The sequence below is a fragment of the Myotis yumanensis genome, unplaced genomic scaffold (assembly GCF_028538775.1).
Source record: "Myotis yumanensis isolate MYYU_CA2020_CCGP unplaced genomic scaffold, mMyoYum1.0.hap1 SCAF_1, whole genome shotgun sequence".
In the NCBI taxonomy this organism is placed as follows: domain Eukaryota; kingdom Metazoa; phylum Chordata; class Mammalia; order Chiroptera; family Vespertilionidae; genus Myotis; species Myotis yumanensis.
The window spans coordinates 73,171,096-73,189,235 of NW_027223752.1; the positions used below are offsets into that span (position 1 = coordinate 73,171,096).

General features: G+C 43.5%; 1 pseudogene; it reads right to left on the minus strand.

The window, feature by feature from the left end:
• Positions 1 to 14,425: 14,425 nt before the first annotated feature.
• LOC138999448 (U2 spliceosomal RNA) lies at positions 14,426 to 14,550 on the minus strand (annotated as a pseudogene).
• Between the last annotated feature and the right edge of the window lie 3,590 nt (positions 14,551 to 18,140).

Consider the following 18,140-nt stretch of genomic DNA (forward strand, 5'->3'; position numbering starts at 1 on the left):
CTTCAAGGAACTGCCCACATTGCTGCTGGCCAGTGTGTGCTGAAAATGTTCCCCAGAAACCTACATACCTCTGGACACTTTGCGAGAAGCAGAAAAGGGATAAAGGGAAAGAAAACCTACACCTTTGATGCTGGGGCTATTGTCCTGGGAATGTGTGTGTACCCTTAGCACACAAATGCTGAATTTCAGGCCAACAATCTGACATGGACCCAAGTGATGGCCCTTCCAGGCAGAGGGTCCAGAGCTCTCCCTGACAAGTTGCCATCTTTGAGGATTACTTATTTAAAATAAAATTGTAAGGCATATGGCATTTCCCTTTAGGATTTCCTTTTTCCAAGTTCCTCTAATTGGATGTGGGATTGACCAAAGCACATTGCCAGTAAATAGGAGGAAAGGACTGTCAGTAACAGCTAGTTTAAAAATTGCATGTGATTAAGGAGAGCAAGATAATTGAGGAAAAATTTTGTTTATCTAGCAAAGAACAGCAAGGCGGGCTGTGAGTGCATGTAGGGATTTTAAAACATGTTGGAAATGTTCAGCAGTGGAAAATTTCTTAGAAGTGAGGAGCAACCAAAAATCATCGTATTTTAGAATAGACCCAAATGATAGCATCTCTAAAATGAAGACATCATAAGTTCATTCCCTCTGACTATTTTCCCTAGATCACGGGTGAACGTTGTTTTGGTTCAGCTGCCTTCATGGTCAGAGCCAGAGGGACGTTACCAACAGATTTTGGGGGTGGATGAGGTGATTGACTCCCAAACATTGCCCCTTCCCTACAGAATTAAAGCAGTATACTCAGGGAATTGATCTTAGTGGGAAGGGGTAGGACTACTGGTTTAAGGGTAACTATCTTTTCTACTACCATCCCTTGCTTCCCAGCTAGTTAGTGATTCATTTTGAATTAGCATGTCACCCAATTCTGGCCAATGAGAGGTTTGCTGCAAGCTTGTGGGAAATCAGCCTTTCTCTGTCTCCATTTGGAGAGAGCTAATTAGAGTTTGGTGCTGTTGGCCACTAGGGGAGCCAAACCCAGCATGTGACTATTGGAGAAGGAAGAGCAAAGAGATGGAAAGAAAGAACCTCATTTTTTTTTTTTAAAGATTCTTTATTGTTTAAAGTATTACATATAGTATTACATATGTCTCTTTTTTTCCACATTGACCTCTCCCCAGCCACCCCCACCTCCCAGCACATGCCCTCACCCCCCTATTGTCTGTGTCCATTGGTTATGCGTATAGACATGCATACAAGTCCTTTGGTTGAGGATTTTAGCATCTATATTCATCAGAGATATTGGTCTGTAATTCTCTTTCTTTGTAGTGTCTTTATCTGGTTTTGGGATTCGGGTAATGCTGGCTTCATAGAAAGAGCTTGGAAGTGCTCCTTCCTCTTGAATTTTTTGGAATATAGACCACATTTTTGAGCTGCTAAATCTACCAACCCTAAAGGCCATTGTACCTCCAGGTTTCTTTGCATATGTGCTTATCATTTAAGCCAATTTGTTGTTCTCTGTTACTTAGAGCCAAAAACATCAGAACTCATGCAGCCCTTTTTCCTCTGTCTAGATTGCCTTTTCACTCATACTTTGTTTGAAACTCTTCTGATGTCTTTAGGATAAGAGAAGTAAGACTAGGTCATACAATAAAAATGTTTGAAAGAGTCTTCATTTATATTACTGAAGTGCTTCCCAGAAAAGTTGCACCATCCTCCCTGCTCCCTGTCCCTTTGCCAGCAGCCGCTCTAGTCCCAAACACTTCTCACTGCTGACTGGCGAGTGAGCATTTCTTCTGACCTCACCCTGTCTTCATGTCCCTCCATTGGGGAACCTTGACATATGGTCCAGTGGGTTCACAAAGAAAAGACAATTTGGGATGAGCTGACCCAGCGGGAAGGAGCTGGGAAATTGATTGCTAGGAAATTGAGGATATGGGGGCAAGAAGATGGAAAAAGGAGATGGTGAGATCTCAGCCTGGGCCCAGCAATGTGATAAACGACCCATGAGTAGTCTGGATAAGGAGGAAAAGTTACTACGGTTGACGATGGAAAACCTTGTGTTTGGGAGCAGCTTCTCTGACTGCTTTTTTTATGTTTTGGTGAGAACATTTTAGTTCTACTGTCTTAACAAGTTGCAGTTATACCTGTTGGGGTCCAACCCCATCGGGTCCAGGGATCCCCAAAGGTGTGGACGGAGTCGGCGAAGAAGGAATGGCACGGGGTCAGCGTTCAGTTGATCAGCATAGCGAGGTTCTCCCTTCAGGATCTCAAGCCAGGAACTCCAGCCGAGTTCTGGTCAGGATCTTCAGCGAAGTTCTGGTCTCCAGCGAAGTTCTGGTTAGGATCCAGCCAAGTTCTGGTCAGGATCTCCAGCCAGGTTCTGTAGCCATGTTCTCTTGCTAGGTTCTCCATCTAGCTTCTCCAGCCAGGTTCTGTGTCCATGTTCTCTCGCTAGGTTCTCCAGCCAGGTTCTCCAGGTTCTCCAGCCAGGTTCTCTGGCCAGGTTCTAGCCCGGATCTCCAGTCAGGTTCTGTTGCCAGGTTCTATCCAGGTTCTTTTGCCATGTTCTGTCTAGGTTCTCCAGTGAAGTTCTGTAGCCAGGTTCTGTCCAGGATCTTTTGCCATGTTCTCTGGCTAGGTTCTGGTTAGGATCTGATGAGGAGCTGATGAGGAGCTGATGAGGAGCTGATGATTATTTTCTTGTTACATCCGTATTTATACCAGCCGATTTTAATCCTGTCAATTTCTATTACAAAGGTTAGGGCGTTTCTTATCTCCATTCCAGGGAGTAAAGATTATGTAGCTTAACTACCCGCCTGGCACTTAATTAAGGGGTTGTATCCCCTCCCTAACCTCAGGGAAAAATCCCCACCTGGGGAAACAACCTTTCTCAGAGAGGTGACCTTGGCTAAAACACATGGTGCCAAGAAGGGGAGCAAACATATTAAGAACAGTATGCCATATATGCCAGGTCTCTTGAAACAGCAAAGATGGACCGGCTCCCGGCATATACCTTATGGTCAAATGAAGTCACCACATTAGGCATTCAATCCTTAGACCTTATTCTCTATTTAACTTTTATACTGTGTCATCCTGATGTCCTTCTGGGGCACCATAGTATGGGCTGGTTAGAGTTTCAGTGTAGACTTTTTTCTTTTCTAGTGTTTGTCATATCACAAGATGGCCACACACTCAGAAGGAGCCTTACAAAGAAGGGGAGGGGGCTGGGAATCCATCAGTGGGACTTAGTTTGATGAGTCCGAATCACACTTCCTGTGTCCCAGTTTCTTCTCTCTCTACTAGGGCTTTGAATTTATTCAAAAATAAAATCATGAAAATTTTAAACCAGGAAAGCCATCTAGTCCACCCACTCAGATAATAGATGAAGAAGTTGGTTCAAAGAGGTAAAGTGACTTGAAAACAGTCACAGAGCCTCTCAAAGTCCAGGAAACAGCTCAGGTACCTTGACCTCCAGGCCCAAGTCCTTCCCTTTATATCCTTCTGCTCTTTGAGGTTCATTTCACTTGGCTTCAAAGATGTTTCAGTATTAAAACGAGCAGAAATGCTTTCTAGTTTGCCAGTTAAGAGCAAAGTATGTTCCCAAGATAAGAAGACAGGGAGAGGGAGGGAAGGAAGATAGAGCCGAAGAACCTGAAAGTAGCTTGCTAACCAAAGGCTGATCTGTGTTATCTCATCCCCTCTGCGACCCCTCAGAGTCCCCACTTTCCCGGTGTCCTGACTCTCTTACGGGCTTACTCCTGCGAGGGGTGCTGCATTGAGGTTGGGATGGAAATGCCCTCACTTCAGATTTACCTGACCTGGGATGCAACAGGGAATCACTTTGATTCTTAAGCAGGTTCTGGTGGAACTAGAGACACCCTGGCCTCCTGGCACCGACCAGTTCCTTTGTAGACATATGTTTGGTTGTTCTGCTCACAACTGAAGGGCCTGGGGAGCACCTTGGTGATGTTCAGGAGCCACATAGACAGTTAAGGGGCTAAAGAAGAGTACAAATTAGCTTGAAGAAGAAAAGAACGTACAGTAATTCTGTACCTTTTTTTCTTATCAAGTTTGTAAAGGTGTCGGCCTCCTTATTTTCACAAAGCATGTGGAGCAACAGCGGTCTGTGGAAATAATGAAGATTTCCTAAAAGTAAGGATTGTAACACGTTGGAAGCTTATTGAGATGGTTGTGACATGTCTCCTGGATGGCTTCACCCACAGGGTGGATCAGGTAGTCAGTCTGGACCCAGTGACTTCCAGGGGAACCTGCCACTGACCAAGTCTGTGAGTCCACAGGTCTAGGCAGCCACGGAGTCTCCAGGACCTGCACGAGGGACTTTGCTTCTGAAGCTGATTAAACACATTCCTCCCGGAGAATTTAGCTTCCCTGAGGTTCCACATGCTGCTCAGACCTCCTGTTTATAAATTATAATTTTACAACGTTTCTGAACAGTGTTCACATGTGCAGTCCAGATTAAGTGATATTTCCATTTTCTGTTTTTACTCTTTTCCCTGGAAGAAAATTGTGAGTGTCAGTTAAAAGAGTAAGACAAGCAAACATGAAGAAAAGCCCAACTATTGTGTGAAGAATTTCGAAGATTGAATGTGACACGGAGATTGGCATCCAGTTTAAGTCTGGATGAAAGACTCACGTGCCACCGGGAAATGTGGACGGCAACCACATGGCCGGGTTACTGGGCACTTGTTTTAAGTGATAGCAATCTCTTGGGAGGTGGTTTTTTCTCTTTCCCTTTTTTAATAGTGAGATCATGACGACTTGCATTTTGCAGAGCTGAGCCAAAAGGATTGTCACTCTTTCTAATTTAAGAGGATGAGTGTATAGTCTTAAGAAAGCCTTTAATTTGATTATAATACCAAAGACAAACACTGCTGCTTCCCAGAAAGTATGAAGTGGAGGAAACATTTCCTTTCTTCTTTCTTCCCCTTTTCTCCCTTTTTCATTTCCTTCTTCTTCCCCTTTCCTCCCTCCTTTTATCTCCTTCTCCTTCTTTCCCGCTTCTTCTCCCTTTCCTTCCTTCCTCCTCATACCCCTCCTCATCCTCTTTTTCTTCTCTCCCGCCGCCCCCGTATCCCTCTCTATTTCCTTCTCCTTAGACCAGTGGTCGGCAAACTGCGGCTCGTGAGCCACATGCGGCTCTTTGGCCCCTTGAATGTGGCCACGAAGTTTCAATCGCACTTTACATGTGCACCCGCACGTGGTATTTTGTGGAAGAGCCACACTCAAAGGGCCGCAGTTGGCCAACCACTGCCTTAGACTGTAGTGAGGGTGAACTGCAGTAACACATGTAAAGCATTTAGCTCATCATTATTCAGAGACCTGGAGTCCACTTGCTTGAGTTCAAAATGCCGATTTCCCCCAGAACTCTAACACTCCCTCCATCCTTCTTTGTCTCAGTACTCGAGTCACTGTATGACTTCACTCTTCCTGTTTCCCTTGTCAGTCTGTCTGTCTTTCCCTCAGGCATGATGTTTGGCCTTTTGAGCCTCATGACCTTGATGAAGCTTGTACTTTGGGGGTTTGATTCCATGGGAGGGGGAGTGGGAAGAGGGCAGAGGTGAATTCACCAACAAGCTGATAGAACTTAAGTTTCAGAGCTGCTCATGTATCTGGGCTCTTTCCCAGGCCCTAGAGGGGCCCTGTGACATGTTCATATGTTTGATAACATTTACAGCAGTAAGGTATTTTAACCACAACTAGTTAAGTCCACTGACTTTTCCATTCTAACTTGCCTCCTCAGTCACACTTCTCATGTTGAAGTGTTAGAGTGACTACAGGCATTTTTTGTATCTGACTAAGGGGACATGGTAGAAAGGTATGTTTACATGGTTTTCAGTCACCTCTACACACAGTGAAGTAATTACTAGCCATCATTGCATTACAATGGCGTCCATGAGTAATTCTACTGCCTAACTGACATCATAACATGAAGGCAATAGGGTTAGAGATTGTATAATAACATACATGTCCTACGGTCTCTGACGGCCCTGGATGCCTGTATGCAGTGGAGGAGGAACAAAGATTGAAGTGTACAGAGCCGGAGGTAGTCTGTGGAAAGTTTTACAAAAGTGTATAATACAAATATCTTGTTATTTTTTCCTGGATTTTATGACAGTTGTGGTATTTGTTACTTGAAGTATTTTTTAGTTTGTTGTGACTTCTCTCAATTTAAAGAAATATTCCTTTTTTTGCTTAATTTTGAATTCATAATTTTATATAACATTTCTTAAATGAGACCCCCCAAAACTATATACAATTCAGGCCCTTGAATCCTCTCCTGGAGGAGGGGTGTAAGAGGGAGATTGCAGGGGGTGAGGGGGTGGGAGCACTGCCTGGATCTTCACAGAGGTGACCAGTGCCGGTGCACAGGACTTGTCTTCTGGTGTCTGTGCTTATGTGAATGTGTGGCAGGCCTCGCTACGTGCAGACACTGACAGTCCCACATATAGCGGAGCCTACACGAAGCCAGAGCAGGGTGTGACTTAGCTGTGCTAATTATTATAGTCTGCATGAATTGCTTACCACTAATACCTAATTACTGTACAGCAGAATCATAATGACGTACACCAATTAATGTTTCAGATTGACGTGTCTAAATTTTACTGATTGTAACCGCACACATTCTCTACGTGCAGTAATCTTGCAAAGCTTAGAGAGTGAGCTCCAACAACTAAAGCTTTAATTGGTCCAAGATTTCAGTAGCTCACATCACGGAGCCTTCCATGTGTATGTGCGTCAGCATCCTGTTCTGAAATGCTCCCCACTATTAAAAATAAACGGACCCCACACCTTTAGTGGTTAGAGTTGAATTACCTTTCGGCTAATTGCCTCTCCCTTAGCAATTTGGAAGAAGTGGTGGGTTACATATACCCTGTGAGATGGGTCATTGTTTATCTTCTACCATATGCTAGATTTTTTTTTTCTGTTTATGAATGTAATAGTCTTTATCATTTAACTGTACACAATAAATATTTTCTTTTTGTTTTTCCTTAAAGGCATAATCTGAACATTTCATAACCTATGTATTATGTATCACTTATTATGTGCCGAAGACCTGACCTATGTCCACCTGGCCCGTGAGGGAGGGACGCACAAGCACACGATGCTGATGCTGAGGGCTGAGTTGTGAGGGATAAGCATGATGTGCGGGAGTACTGAGGGGCCCGGCCTGGCCTGGTTGTGTGTGCGGGGTTGGGGTGGAGAGGTCACAGAAGGTTTTCTGAAAGAGGCGTTGTCTGAGCTGGGTCTTGAAAGACTGTTCAGAAAGCCTTGGATCTTTGGGTACAGAAGAAAGACGAATTAATGTGTTAACATTCACAGCTACCATTTTTGCTTTCACTAAGCCTTTTAGGATCCGGGCAAGAGGATCTGCCTAGTCACAAAGGCCACAGAGAGGAACATCTGTGTTTTTGATTCTTCCCTAGTGTGTTTTGGAAGGATTGTTCTTTCAACTCCTTTCTGCCTTCTCTTGCCTTCCGTGTAAAGAGAACACTGCAGAGCCAGGAAAGCAATTAACTGGAGCCAGTAATTAAGTTTCTCCTTGGACGGGCGTAATGAATTGAGGTTTCTTGGCTGATGGAAATTACTGTGGATTGTTCTGTGTGCTATCTCTTTGGTTGGCAGTTTTGCCAGCAACACAGATGCCACTTTTCCTGAGCTTTCATTAGTTAAAAGATCTCAGAAGCTCAAATCATGGTACCTTCAATTTGCTTGTGTATCAATATCCTGCTCTGAAGTGCTCCAGGCACCTTCCTGTATATTTCTCTTAGAATGATGCCTTGAACCTGATAGGTGCACAGTCAACTCTTATGACTCAAAAAGTAGACGAATGGATGAATGAACGAATAACCAGAATAAGCTGTATTATTAACATGAGTAAATCTTAAAGTATGGGGTAGTATGGGAAATAATGAAATTATTTTCTTTTTTCTTAAATCTGCTTAATTATGCTAAACTTCCCCCTTCCTCCACAAAAACAATCCCCACTCATAAAAACACTTTAAATTCCAAAGAGATGGGGCTTAAAAAATAGTTGTTAGTCTATTTTTAAGTTCATAGGGGTTTTAAGACTAATTCTCTGTGAAAATACATCTAATTCAGAAAAATGTGCTTCATAGAGATCCAAGGACAACATGTATTACAGAGAGAGAGAGAGAGAGAGAGAGAGAGAGAGAGAGAGAGAGAGAGACCGCCGCCACCCTTAGTTGTCTGAATGGTAAACACAGAGGAGTGAATTACCCCAGATGACATTCATAAAAAAATAGCAGTTCCTCCTGGCTAGCCTGGCCTGGCTGGGGAAGACATGTGGACAGGTTCAGGCATGAAGATCTTGTTCCCCTCTCAGTCCCCCAGCCAAGGAGGCTTCTGCTGCCACCTCACAGGATGCTGATCCAAAGCCTAGCTGAGTTGTTTTCTGAAACAGAAATGAAACAGAGCAAGACATGCCCGAATGAACCTGTGATGAATGACTGCTGAGGCTGGGGGATCAGTGCCAAGGTGAAAGGTCGCACAGGTAGCACACCTGGGCTCTCCCATGTCTCTACTAAAGGCCCAGTTCTATTTCCTTCTCCTATACCTCTCTCCACCTTGGGTTATGGGTCTAAACAGAAATAGAAAATTTTTATTTCCCACGTTATAACCCCAACAACTAAGAAAACCCATTTTATTCATCTTCCAGACTGACTTTAATAGGTTTAGAGATTAAATATAAATAAAAATAATCCTTAAGTTCTAAGAATTATGGAATGAAGTATAAGAGTTATTTTAAAACATCCTCTTAGTGCCCTGACCAGTGTGACTCACTTAGTTGGAGCATCATCCCATACACCAAAAGGTCACTGGTTTGATTCCTGGTCAGGGCACATATCCAGGTTAAAGGTTCGATTCCCAGTCAGGGTGCATACAGGAGGCAACTGTTGATGTTTCACTCTCACATCGGTGCTTCTCTTTCTCTCCATCTCCATTCCTCTCTCTCCACAATCAATGAAAGCATGTCCTCCGGTAGGGACCTGTTTGATTGCGAAACTAGTGATATAAAGAAGCAGGTGAGACTTCATTAATTAGCATAGTAAAAATCAGAAATGTGTTTTAACTATGAAAATTAGTGACATGAGTCAGCAAGATGAGCGTCAGCTATGCGATGCCATTTTGATACAATCAATATTTAGGATATGAATATGGTTGACCTGTGTCCTCTCAAAATTCCTATGTTGACTCAGTACCTCAGAATGTGGCTGTATTTGGAGATAGAACCTTTAAAGAGATGATTAAGGTAGACTGAGATCATTAGGGTGGCCCTAATCCAAGGACTGGTGTCCTTATAAGAAGTGGACGTTTGAATAGACAGGGAGACACCAGGGACATGCATGCACAGAGGAGAAACCTTGTGAGGACACAGTGAGAAGGAGTCTGTCTGCTCGCCAAGGACAGAGGCCCCAGGAAAAACCAAACCTGCTGACACCTTGATCTTAGACTTTTAGATTCCAAAACTGTGAGAAAAAAAATTTCTGTTGTTTAAGCCTCCAAGTCTGTGTTATATATTTTTAAATGGCAGTTCTAGCAAACTAACACAGATATATAGATTGGCCAGAATAGTAGAGCCATCCCGTGACCTTTGATGAAGAGGGCATAAGAGTCCAGTGAAGCCTGCAGCCTTTTATTTAGGGACTAGTGGCCCGGTGCACAAAATCCTTGCACATTATAAGGTAATTAATTAGAGAAAATATTTTAATGTTGCTATTTGCCCTTTCTCTATAATAGAAGTGTCAGAAATGAAAGAAAATTAGTAAAATGTATATGAAAATCTTCCTCCTGTCAGATCTGGGGCACACCATGGGAACCAGAGTCAAGTCCCCGCCCACCCATGTATGCCTTGAAATCACATGAGACCCAGACCCAGATGACCCCACCCCCATTGGGCTAGATGCAGACCTAGCTGGCCCCACCCCCATCAAGCCCCGCCAGGTGGGGAGTACAGCATGAGGTCCCCTGGTCTGGGCCAGGGGGTGCGGCCTGAGGTCCCCCGTCAAGCCCTGCTGAGTGGGGGGAGTGGCCTGAGGTCCCTCATCAAGCCCTGCCAGGCAGGGGGCGTGGCCTGAAGTACCCTGGCCCAGCGCCAGGGTGGGGGGCACAGCCTGAGGTTCCCTGTCAAGCCCCACCAGGTGGGGGGTGCAGCCTCAGGTCCCCTGCCCTGGCCCAGCACCACGCAGCCTCAGGACCCTGCTGATTGCTCATTAAGACTCATTATGGGAACTCAGCCTCCACTGTGGGTGCAGCCATCTTGTGTTACGGAATCCCTGCCTCCGCTGTGGGCACAGCCACCTTGACCGTTAAGGCATAATGGTCAATTTGCATATTCCCTCTTTATTAGATAAGATAGTGCCTCACTCGATCCCTAAGTGGTCCTGCGTCCAGCTGCTTAGTTGAAGGATTTCCAGTTGCCTGATGTGGGCAGTGAGGCTTCAGGAGGCTTGCCTCTGGAATGTTGCATGTTTGCTTTGAGGATGCTTCACTCAAGGTGGTGCTGGGAGCACCTAAAAAGACAGAACACTGGGACTTCTCTGAGCTTACCACCCCTGTTGTACTAGCTGTTAATAAATATTTATCTAATCAATGTCTATATGTGGAACAGTTTGGTGCAAGACTTGGTTTTATTATGACTGGTGATCAGATGATGGGGAAGTAGCTACACCTCACTCCCCTCAGGCAGGACCGCGCTGGCATGGGTTGGTTCACTGCCGGTGTTCACAGGCACCGAGCATCCCTTCCTGGCACAAATCTCCCTCTGAATGACCAGGTGGGGAAATGGGCTCCATGACAGGTGTGAGGCCTTAGTCTCCTGTGGGCCAAACCTTGGCCTTCCCCTCACCTGCCAATTCAAATAAGGTTGTCTTTTCAACTAAGCATTTATTTATGTTCTTCTTTCCTTTACAACAGATTCCCAAAATATGTGCCACAAAACATTTCTGAAAAATGGGGTTCTGTGATTAAATGAATTTGGGAAACAATTAAATGCATAGTTAAGATCACAGTGGGGATTCAGAATGCATATCGTGTTAAAGATATGGGGATGCCTATAGTAAAGAAACTTGTTCACATTTATTTAATCCAGCATCACCCACATGACTACAGGTTCTGTTTCAGAACACCTCTGAATATCCCCAGGAGCTGTGGTCCTTGGGGCACACCATCTGAAGTGCGGTCTCGACAGTGTGATGAGATTTGCTCCTTTTTCTTCACATAATAAATTCTATCTTTCACTATTTACACATGTGGGCAAATGAGGTCAGGGGATAGTTTTAAATCTATGGCGAACCTAATAATTGATGGACTTAATTATATACCATTTCCACAGATTCCGTGGCTTATTTTGTGAGAGGCGGAGACCTGGCCTGGGAGGAATAAGATGTTTGATGCATTGGAACCTGGACAGAACCCCCTGCAGAGCGGGCTGGAAAGGTTCTCCTGGGCCCTGCTGGTCATGGCGCTTAAATGGCAACCCTAGGCTTTATTTCTCAATTCCACCCTTTCCATGTTGGAATTTAAATGCTTATTCTTTTCAGTGCCCATAATTTCCTAAAATTCAAATAAAGTAAAATAAAAAGGTATGAAATTAAAATGGTACAAACCAGATGTTTCTGGGTGCAGGCCGAAACCACCACAATGGAGGAAACCCTCTGGCCATTAGTGTCATCCAAGACGGGGCACATGTTGAGTATTAGGAAACTTCTGGGCTGGCAAAGGATAGCGGGTTTGAAGTGAGGAATGTGCCCCAAGAGAGAACAGAAGAAGACTAGCCATTTCTAGACAATGCTGTCGCCAAGGCTAATATAGACCACAGAGCTGGGGCTCTGCCTTTCATTGGGATGGTAGCTTGTTAGTGCTGTCCACTCATATTTCAAGTTATCTTCCTTTTGGGAAAATGGTAGGATTGAATTTCTATGTCCTTTGAAGCCAGGCATGGTTATGTGACTTGATTTAGGCACTAAAATGTGATTGAAACGATGTGTGTCAATTCTAGACAGAGGACTGGGAGATCCAGTGCACAACTTCCTACCTCTCCTTCCCCTAACCTCGGCCACAGCAGTCAGTGGCCTGTAAAATACAAACTAAAATTAGTGTACACTATTAGGAAGCAGAGGATAAAATTATGAACTATAAAATTATCAGTATAAATTATAAAGATGATATGATTGTGTATTTTAAGACTCAAGACAACTGCAAAATGATTAGAAATTCAACAAGAGGAACGTATTCAAAATAAATGTTCAGAAATCAAGTTGTCTTTTATATCAGCCAACACCAATTAAGAAATTCATTGGAAAAAATCTTTCTAAAAATGTAATACCCTGTACAAATTCTAGAAGGATCAAATCAGTAATTGTTTTAAAGTTTGCAAAAAGAAGCACTGGAAAGATAAACAGGACATTAATAAAAATGGTTCCCTACAGGGAGTGCAGGTGATGGGTAAGGAAGGTAGGGGTAGAAGCAAGAGCTCTCTGCATTTATCTCTAGAGATTTGGCCTTTTGATCATATCAATGCTTGATCTTTTCAAAATATAAAAATTAAATTATATATTAACTTGAAGTAAAGAAACATAGATATTGTATCAGGTGGGGAAAATGTTTCTATACTTAAAAAATGAAAAAACGGAAAAGGAAAACATGGATGGATTTGACAGAATTTAAAATTCTGTCTGTCAAATAACACCATGAACCAAGTAGAAAAAAATGACAAGCCATGAAAATACTTGTAATATATATATATCTGACCAAGGAAATATTTTATATTCACTAAGAGTACTCCAGCAGAAAAATAGATAAAAGACACAAAATATAATTTATAGACCAAAGAATATAAGTGGCCCTTAAGTCTGAGGAAAGCAAAGACTAATCTCAATAGTGATCAAATAAATGAAACTTAAGATGGGACAAATTTTGATTGATCAATTTGGCAAGGATTAAGAAGAAAGTTAATATACAGCATTGATGGTATAGTGATAGAATGAATAATTTTATAGCAAAAAAGTGAATTTTAAAAATGTTTCTATTTTCTAATTAAAAACACATACATATGTTTGGAATAAAACAGTTGAACAGAAATATAATGGATGTTAACAGCAGTTACATCATGTTGGCTATGCATAATTTATACGTTTAATTTTAATGTATGTTTAACATTTCCATAATATACTATTTTCATAAAGAGAAAAATGTCATCTTTTAAAAGAATGTGAGATAAGAATCTCAAGTCCTCCTGAGTCCAGATTTCCTCATACTTTCTACAAAACTCTCCTCATTTTCATCAAATTCTGATTAAACATTATTTCCTTAGGCTGTCATTAAAGATAACTCACTTAACTATTTTTCTTTAAAGTATTTTAAAGTTATAATAATGCAGCAGAGATGTCTTTATCGCACGTGCCTGACTTTCGCTGCATTATGAATTCATTAGGTTTGAACTACATACACAACACTGTCCTTTTAGAAAATGTGTTCTGACCTTTCAACAATGAATTTGAAAAGAAGCTTTTGGGATATGACCTGTTTGTAAGTAACTGGTGCTTTCCAGATCTTGTAATTTAAATTTCTGATCATGTGTGGTTTTTTAAAATTCCACAGGGGACTTTAAAGTTGTCTTCTCATCTCAACTGTGAGAACGGACACTGCTCTGGAACACGCGTGCTCGGTAGAGGATTCATTCATCACCCTTCCAAGAGTATCCACCAGGCACCGAACCAATGCTCGAAGAACAGAACAGGAAAGGGTCTTGGTTTGGAAGAAGGTGGGGCACCAGGTTGCTGCAGCGAGGAAAGCCCAGTGTTGACAGACTGCATTCCAGCAGTTCCCAGGTGAGCGCTTGGCATTGTCTTTCTGGTCCCTTCACCTGGAAACAGTGTGCAGATTGCATTTCACTTCAGTGGCTTAAGATGGGGAACTAAACTTGCTGGTTCCTCCTAGTCCTGTTTTTGATTTCTCCCACTCACACCTGGTGAGACACTGAACTCCTGGTCCAGGGAGGGGCTGTTTCCTGAACTCTGAGTTTTGTGTGTCTCAGACTTGAGCATTCCCAAGGTCAGTCAGCTTTCCAATAGAACATCCTTCAACTCTAACTAAGGTCCTCTCTCTGTCGGAGTACTCAGAGGAATGCCCTTTATTGTTCTGTTCCTCCTAAAAGTCCATTAAAATTAAGCCAGTAATAACATAAAATTAAACTTTTGTTGTTAATCCTCACCTGAGGATATTTTTTCATTGATTTTAAGAGAGAGAGAGAGAGAGAGAGAGAGAGAGAGAGAGATGTCAGAGAGACACATTGATTGGTTGCCTCCTGCACATGCCCTGACCAGGGCCAGGGATCGACCTGCAACCCAGGTACCCGCCCTTGACTGAGAAGCAAACCCAAGACCCTTTGGTGTGCTGGCTGAAGCTCTAACCACTGAGAAACACCATACCAGCCAGGGCAAAATTAAACTTTTATTAAACTGATAAGAACAGATACTACACTTGATCTTAGCCAAAAGGCCGAGAAGCGATAAAAAATTAAACTTTTATGCTGTGTCTCAGGATGCTGAGTTCTCAGTTTACTGATATTTTATAATAATGGAAAGATGGACCCTGTCCTCTTTCTAAAACAAAGCAATGAAAACCTCTGTGTTTTCCAGGAACTTTCACGGCACAGATGCTTTTACATCATGTGATGGGAATTTCAGTGGGGCAAGGGCTGCGGTTCAGATAATATTTCTCTCCTTTTCTTACCACTCAGCCCTGCCAGAATCTCCTCCTCTGGGTGACCTGGGGCTTGTTTGCTGAAGAGTGGGTTTACAGGCAGCATCTCCGGGACATTTCTGTCTGCATGTAGGTCTTGAAGGCCATTAACTTTCAAGAGGCTAAAGAGATCCCCTGGGGGAAAGGCGGCCAGCACTCTGATCATCTCTGAAGCTTATGGTAAGGCACCAGTTAAATGAGACCTAGAGCAGTTGCTCCTCAGACTGTGACCACAGACCACCTGGATGAAGTCACCTGTGGAGCTTGTTAAGAAAAGCAAATTCCTATATTACTAAGTTGAATATACGTTGTGAATTCATCAATATTTCAATACCCATTATAAGCAGAATCATGACTGTATAGGACCATAAAGAAAGAAATTGCATAACAAAAAAAAGAAATGCTCATGTATTTTTTAAAAGATACACGCTTGAATAATGAAATAACTCCAGAATGCTCATAGTTGCTGGTGGTAGATAGCATTCCAAGATGGCCCAGGATTCCCATGCCCTGGGGGCATGCCCTGAGTGTGAACATGATGGGCCGTAACTCCTGTTATCTGGCAAGATGCAAGGATTTCACAGGTGCCCCTAATCAGCTGACTTTAAACCAATCACAGGGGAGATCGTCCTGGGTGAGCCCTTTGAAAGGGGCCTGGAGGTCAGAGAGATTGGAAACAGCAGCTGATGTACTCTTGTGGCCTCAAAGAAGCAAACTGCCATGTTGTGGAGACGGCCACGTGACAGGGAAGGAGGGTCCCCCCAGGAGCTGAGGACTCCGGTCCTACAGCCGTGAGAAATTGAGCTTCACCAACGATTCTACAAACTTAGTAGAGGACCCGGGGTTCAGGTGAGACTCCAGCCATGACCAACTCCTTGATTTCAGCCTGGTGACTCCCCGAGCAGTGGAGCCCACAGGCCTGTGCCTGGACACCCAACCCATAGAAACTGGGGAAGAATACATTTATGTTGTGTGAAGCCACTAAAGTGAGGGCAATTTGTGACACAGCCACTGAAAACTAATACCCTTCTTTACCAATAAAGCCAAAAACCAGAAACAACCCAGTATCCACCCCTGCAACCAGAGAATGGCTAAACCAATTGTGGTGCCTCTGCACAATGGAATTACGTTCAGCAACACAGAGGAATGAATGACCGCTACATGTAACAACTTGGATGAACCTCAGAAACATTGTTGAGCAAAAGAAGCCAGAAGCAGAAAGACTGTGAGTCTATGTTTATATTCTGTAATTGCATTGACGTGGTATTTAAGAGCAGGCAAAAACTACCTATGGAGATAGAAAGCAGGACCATGGTTGCTGGTTGGGGGTGTGGGGGGAAAAGGGGGATGAGAAGGATTCACTAAAAAGGAGCGGAAAGAACTTTCTGGGGTGATGGACATGTTTTAAATCTTTATTGGGGTATGAGTTCCATAGATATTACTCATTTGTGAAAACTCATCAAACTGTGTGCTTAAGATCTATCTATATACATCATTGTATACAAATTATCCCTCAATTTAAAAATAGTAATTCTACTCTTGATGTTTGGAAAAAAAACAAACAAAACAAAAAAGTGAATTCCTGGGCCCCACCCCAGAATCTTAGTTCTTAGGGAGTGGAGCTCTAGGATCTGTACTTTTAACCAGAGCCTTGGGAAATTCTTTCACATACGCATCTAGAGGCTCCAGGCCAAGACTGGTTCTCTTTCTACCATGCTGGCACGCCTCTCATCATCGCATGCCTGTCAAGCAAAGTGCTTTTTCCCTGTCTTCCCTGGGAGTGGGTTACAGTGACCCAGCTCTCCTTCTCCACACCCTCTTCCCCCCCGAATGCATATTTTCATTTTCTTCATTCTGTAGATATGTTCTGAGAACCTACTATGTTCCAGGTATTGGAAAACCTCAAGAAATCCAAGGATGGCATCCACAGCTGCCTTTGGGGCCAGTAGCTGTAGCAAAACAGTGTCTATTATTATTTGAGTCCCTTGTCTTGTCCACATCTCACGCTGGAGGCTGCATGCTAGGTAACCCTTTCATGTGGCAGCCACCCCGTGAGTAAGCAGGGCCCCCATCCAGTCCTCTCTCCCCTGTGGCAGAAGCAGTGTTGGGTCACACCCACTCTGCATCTTGGTGGCGGGCAGGTGGCAGCGGCAGCTGTCACGGCAGAGGGCTTTGGTTAGATGGTAGGATGTGGTGGGAAGAGGGTCAGACTGCAGGCTGGTTTCAACTTGTTCATCTTGGATTCGGGCGCCATCTCAACAGCTTCTCAGTTTGCCCAGGAGAAGCACCTGTGGTTGCCTGAAATGTTGACTGAACCTTTTGGAGTCAAATGTAATGATCATTTCCCACCCACAGCCCCTTCCTTCTTTTTGCCGAAAGAGGCCCATTGCTGGCAGCCACCCAACCTCAGTGCACACGTTGCTTGTTTGTTATCCCCGTCTTACTGAGGATAAGCAGTTGCCAGAACAACTTCAGAGGGGTATTAGTCTACACAAGACAGGAGAAAGAAGGGACCGTCCCTGGAGAGGGAAACAAGGGAAGTCAGTATATGAAAAGGCTCCCGCTAGGATGTTGAGAATGCACTTGAATCTCAACACATTATTTGAGATTCAACACATCAATCTGTCTACCGTGTGGCACCTTCTCAACCCCTCCGCCTGATTCTTTTTTTTTTTTATTGTTTAAAGTATTACATATGTCTCCTTTTCCCCCAATTGACACCCCTCCCCCCGCCATTCTCACCCCTCAGGTCAAGCCCCCACCGCCCCAGTGTCTGTGTCCATTGGTTATGCTTATATGCATGCATACAAGTCCTTTGGTTGATCTCTTACCCGCAGCCCCCCTGCCTTCTACTGTCTGTTCAGTGTTTCTTAGTCTCTGGATCTATTTTTGTTCATCAGTTTATGTTGTTCATTATATTCCCACATATGAGTGAGATCATGTGATATTTATCTTTCTCCGACTGGCTTATTTCACTTAGCGTAATGCTCTCCAGGTCCATCCATGCTGTTGCAAATGGTAAAAGTTCCTTCTTTTTTATAGCAGCATAGTATTCCATTGTGTAGATGTATCACTGTTTTTTAATCCACTCATCTGCTGATGGGCACTTAGGCTGTTTCCAAATCTTAGCTATTGTAAATTGTGCTGCTATGAACATAGGGGTGTGTATGTCCTTTCTGATTGGTATTTCTGGTTTCTTGAGATATATTCCCAGAAGTGGGATTACTGGATCAAATGGGAGCTCCATTTTTAATTTTTTGAGGAAACACCATACTGTTTTCCACAGTGGCTGCACCAGTCTGCATTCCTACCAGCTATACACAAGGGTATCTTTTTCTCCGCATCTTCACCAGCACTTG